Source organism: Rhipicephalus microplus, chromosome 10, assembly GCF_043290135.1.
Source record: "Rhipicephalus microplus isolate Deutch F79 chromosome 10, USDA_Rmic, whole genome shotgun sequence".
Classification (NCBI taxonomy): Eukaryota; Metazoa; Arthropoda; class Arachnida; order Ixodida; family Ixodidae; genus Rhipicephalus; species Rhipicephalus microplus.
In genome coordinates, this window is record NC_134709.1 from 37,872,788 (window position 1) to 37,878,668 (window position 5,881).

The window sequence follows — 5,881 nt, forward strand, 5'->3', positions numbered from 1 at the left end:
CACATTTAAGTTCGCATTTCGACAGCGCAAATCACATTATCTTGTTTAGAGCAATAAAAGTTCTGCGTGATGGCGTATCTTTAAAAAAAATGAAAATACGTGCAATCACTCTAAGTGGTTATGATAAGCTAAAGAAGATCTCTCTCTCTCTTTAGGACGACACCTGAACAGGTCAGCCCAGGTATTGGGAAAGTGGCAGTAAAAAATATAAGCAGGAAAGGATAAGATAAGACAAAAAAAATAGGAACCACCTTTCTCAGTTCGCACGCGAATCACCGCAACACGTAACAACCCGGAAAAGCCACCCATAATGCCGGGGAAATATTCGCCGAATAAGCATGATGGGCCGAAGTGACGCAATCGACAGACGGGAGCGCACTAAGCACTCGCCTGAACTCGGAGCCCAGGCAAGAAAAAAAAAAAGAAAGAAAGAGATCAGTCAAAACGACGGGTGAGAATCCTGTTGGGCTCCGAAAACCAGCCGGCTAAATCCCCGGCACGATGGCTTCATGGGCAGCGAGATCCGCGGCACTCCGGAAAGTCAGCCGGCAGGAGCACGAGCACAGCACGAACTGCCGCAGCCAGGGTGGTCATCATCGCGTCCTTCGGGTGGACGGCGGAGGCCGGCGTATTCAAGGGATGGGCTGTAGCGGTCGTTCAGCTCGAGGATGCGGCGGGCGCACTCGCAGAAGGGGCGGTTGCCGACGTCCATCGGTCACCACTGGCGACAGCATCACGGATGGAGCGGCCCTTCACGAACTCGTACTGCCACGCTTGTCGATGTGGTTGACAGTGGTCCAGGCTTTCTCGAATGCTTGGCGGCGCATTTGGACGACTCGTGGAGGAAGCAATGACGGTGGCCTTGCGCTGAATGCACCGGGAAGGGAAGCGCGCCTCGTTCGCCCCATCATGGCCTCCGATATTGCGGGCGCGCGCGCGCGCCATCTCGGAGGCCATGGCCGTATGTTTGCCGCTGCGGTTAATGCCGTGAGGGCGCTCTGAAGGGCGTCTTCGGTTCGTTCGGGTGCGTCGAATACGTCAGCGAACTGTCTCGAGTGCCGCGAGGCGGTGGTGTTACACAAACTTTTCGAGGGATTTTAAGAGCTTTGGGCTGCTTTGAAGTTTCGCTCCTGAAGCGGCTAGGTTACTGTTGCGCCTCGTGTTCCGACCACAGCTCCATCTGTCCTGAATAGCTTGTCGACCTCGTCGCTGCTGTGGTACTTCCTAATTTGGTATGTAGAGTCTAAATTTCTTAACAGCTCTGTTTCTATTTCGACGATTTCACGCAACATCTCGTCATTTTTAACTTCAAACCAATTTTATAGTGACTCAGCAATATGTTTCATATGACCTGGGTTATGATCGATAAGCTGGTATTCGTAGGAACTCACTATAGTCTTTTTTAACTGCGGACTTCGCAAGTTCTACATCAGCCTTGCGCCAAAATTCCTTCCACCACAGGTGATCAGCTGCTCAGGAACTTCTCAGCTAACAATGTAGGCCACATTCATTAAGAAAATTGATTTCCTTTTTTCCTTCCTTCGTTGTTATAACCCGTTCTTGTGCTTAATGCGTTTGTATTTAAATGTATTGTAAATGTATATAATTATTTCCAGTTACAGCATAAGCGAAACATTCATCTTGGCTCCCTGAACTTCAATACCCCCTCCCTCCCCCACCACGGCGGCCTAGTGGTAATACCGTGCTCGGCTGCTGACCCATTCGAAGGCCACAGGATCGACCACGACGGCCGCATTCGCGTAGAAAGTTAAAATGCTAGAGGCATGATTGCTTATGTTTAGGTGCAAGTCAAAGAACACAGGGGATCCAAACATCTGGATCCCTTAATGACGGCATATTCCTTTCGCAGTTTTGGGACGTGAAACCCCAACATTGAATAATACTCAGCCCCATCGCCTCCTTTTTTACATCCTACTGTAGTGATATGGCGAAATGGTGACACGCCGTGCCCCCCCCCCCCCCCTCCGGAAATTATTTTCAACCATAGCATGCAGAGCAAAAAATTACCATTTGAAAACGACGCGCCCTCCCCAGAATTCAAGCAGATGCCCCCCTTCCGAAAAAAAAAATTCTGCATACGCCCATGCCCTACTGCTTTTCACAGCCTGGACGCAAGAGCTCATTTCTCTTAATCCCGGCACACGTACCGCTGCTTGTGTGTCCAGCAGGCGCCAAGGGAGCCGGCAACACGTTCATAACGACGTGTATGAAACGCATAAATCGCTCCGCACTTCATCATCTCGCAGCGATCAACTATACTGAAGCGGTGCTTCCTCGTGCACATGGTACGGCAGAGACGAAAGCTATCGAGAGCCCCATTTCTGCGTGACCTTTTTCGTTTCTTTTTCGCCGAGGCTCCTACTGGTGCGTGGCCGTCCCGTACGTCGCTCGCATGCGGGCAGGTCCTTCCGGACGGCTGGTCACACAAACTACGCTCGTAGCGGGCAGACAAGCAGGCCGGCAGGCGAGGCCTGAGTCAACAGTGGACGTTCACTGTCCGGAACGCGTCTCGCCGCCGACACTCGGCTCGCAGTGGACGACACATCGTCGTACGCGGTCGCTGGACACAGCTCCGCTCTCCAGATGGAACCGATCCTCGCAGAGGCACGAGACGAAGTAACCCCACATGCGTTAGCACCGTCCAGTCTTCGACACCCGGCATTGAGGAGGCAACAGAGAACCCGTATAGGAACTGATCCTTCTTTCAAGACGGTACGTATATAGTTCCTTCCGCAGGTCGGGCTCATCAGATGGCAACAGGGCGTTGCGCTGGAGAAAGCAGCGGGGTTGACCAAACTCAGGCTAGTGAAAGGTGTGATTGCTGAACTGTAGGTAAAGCCGCGAGTTCTGGCTAGGTTTACTTAGGACTAAAATGAAGGGTCGAAAATCTGCAAAGCGATATCGTGTGTCGCAAGGGCTCAATGGCGTAGACGTAAAAACGGCTGCCGCCAAGATTGTGCGACTTTGATGAATATGAAGACAGCTAATGAACTAGCTTGGTTTTCAAAACGGTTCGTGAGGGCCAATCAAACTGAAAACAGAATCTCTTGTTTGGGTATATGTCGGTTATAGTAAGCCGTTATCAGAGCAAATATATATATATATATATATATATATATATATATATATATATATATATATATATATATATATATATATATATATATATATTGCGAGGGCGTTTATTAGCCGGCCCACAGCGAGCATACACAATGGCGACAGTCACGGCCAAGCACGAGTGGCGTCTTTTTTTAATAGACCCCCTAGAAAGCACTTGAAAGTTTGACCCATATCAGTGTTCAGAGGCTTCTCTACAATTCATTGATTCATTTATACATTCATACATTTACTAGTCACCTGCATCACCCCGTAGTGCATTACCGCAAGGTTGATACGTACATAGCTACCTAGCTATAAGGACAAGTCATTTCAGTGAAAAAAGAAACATCAATAAAAATGGGAACACAATCATGACAACGGTTATGAAGTACAAAGAAAATGTAGCCGGTTTTCTAATATTTGCCTTAGTGAAAATATGACGGAGTCTACGCAAAAACGTGTAGACAGCTGATATAGAAAAGACTTCTCGATATACGAGGCTGGTGATGAGGCAAATGATAGGGCAAGTGATGATGAATGTTCTGTCATAGTTGGTTTGGTAGTAAAGGCAGTGAATCAAGGGGTAAAAGGTGGCGGGGGGGGGTGCAATTGTGACCGCACGTAAGTACACCGCCTATCAGTGAAGCCTGAAGTGAAGATGGCCTCAACTGTTTCAGTAATCATATGTACTTGTTTGTCGAGGTACTCACAGTTCACCACTAGGGTTCACCCATGTTTCGTTGCTTACTCCAAATTCACACACACACACACACACACACACACACACACACACACACACACACACACACACACACACACACACACACGCGCACACATACACCACACACACACAAACGCGCGCGCACGCACACACACACACAAACGCGCGCGCACGCACACACACACACGTGCACACATGCACGCACGCACGCACACACACACACACACACACACACACGCACACGCACACAAACGCGCACACACGCACGCGCGCGCGCACACACACACACGCACACACACGCGCACACACACGCGCACACGCACGCACACACACACACGCACGGACACACACACACGCACGCACACACACACACACACACACACACACACTCTTTTTCAGAGGAAGTTGCACGAACTGGAAACTGCAGTTTTGCTTCGTCCTTAGCACCAGCAACTTACGGCGCATTTTTGCTTCGCTATAGTGGACTCTTTGTCTTTATAGTATACTTGAAGATGGCGTAAAATAGAATTTTCATAGACATGCGCATTTCTACAAACGTCATTGTGTCTTGAAACGTGAGTGCAGTTCCACATGCCTGCCACCCCAGTGCCGCTCTTTAAAAAAAACGAACTTTCCTTCCTCCATCTCGACAGGGTTCCGAGAGAAACAGACATCGGTAACCTGTCATTGGCAAGATGGTGGCATAGTTGTGTAGCATCGAGAACCCAGCTGTGCTTCATCGAGCCAATCGCCGGTTGACCGCAAGCATCGCCAACCCAACCCCGTCCCAATGATACGCGAGGGCACACAGAACGGAACAGGCCGCTCTCAGCTGCCTTTTTAACAGTGCACAATCGGTTAGTGTTAAGAAAAATGGGTAAACGATTTAGAGTATATATTACTCTACCATGGGAGAGCATGAAGCCATCCCGTCAGTTTAGTCAAGAACAAAGTGGGCAACCGTACCACCGGCTGCATTAAATTATTATCACAGAGATACTAGCTGTATTAAGAAACGCTACACAGAAGCATCAAATCAGTTCAGATAGATAAATCATCCAGAACAACATTCGCGTAGAGTTTACTATCATAGGTTAATTACCACAAACGGAAATGAAAGTCGGCGTATCAGTTTTTTTTTCCAAATCCGCGCCTAAAACGTTGGCACCAGAACAGAAATGTGGCCTCGGAGTTTTTTTTTTTTTTTGCTTTACCTGAGGCTCCTAGAACAAATAGGCAATTGGATCTACTCATGTGAAGCCTCTTGCTGTTTTCTCTCTTTTTCTTTTTGAAAATGTATACACCTTCACGTTTTTTAGCATAAAGAAGCATGCATAACATGAAAGACGTCGTTAAAATCACTGCTTAAGTCATGGTGAGCTCATACAGTCACTCTAAAGCCACACGTCTCGTCTATTTATGCGTTTTACAGGCTTACTATGTGCATCTCTTGGGACGTGTGGAGTCTTTGTTGCCCTTTGCGCATAACGTATTTTCTTTCTTTTCCCTCTTTCCCTCTTTCTTTTCAGTGTCTATTCACACGTCGGCAGCGATATATGCTCAATGTGTATGACCAATCGCAGCGGCCCCACCTATCCATTGATGCACATACCGCACAATGGATGGGAAAAGAAGTCATATGAAACGATGTGTTACTGCTCACAATAGCCTGCCCTTCGTACATTCCTCTCGGCTACTAAAGATATGAAGTGAACAGTTCGAATGCAGCACAACAAACCTTCAGCCGAGAGTGCCCTAAATATTACGCGTAGCCAAAATCCTGTACTACAAAGGAGACAGATTCGATTAAATAAGCATACAAGACAGACCGTACTTCCGCCCTTTCAACGGTGATGGTGTATATATATATGAGGTATAACAGACAATAATGCCAAGGAATGTATAGGGGAAGTTATTAGAACGAATGTAATGTAAATAAGAAGAAAGAAAAGTGGGTGAAAAAATAAGTTGCCGTGAGCAGGAATCGAACCTACGACCTTTGAATAACGCGTTCGATGCTCTAATTACTGAGCTATCACG

General features: G+C 47.8%; 1 long non-coding RNA gene across 1 annotated transcript; it reads left to right on the forward strand.

Moving 5' to 3' along the window:
* The first annotated feature begins 2,572 nt into the window (after positions 1–2,572).
* Positions 2,573–5,667, forward strand: LOC142774358 (uncharacterized). The gene is made up of 3 exons (XR_012886356.1): positions 2,573–2,733; positions 4,495–4,698; positions 5,371–5,667. It is a non-coding gene; the product is annotated as an uncharacterized LOC142774358 (long non-coding RNA).
* Positions 5,668–5,881: the final 214 nt, after the last annotated feature.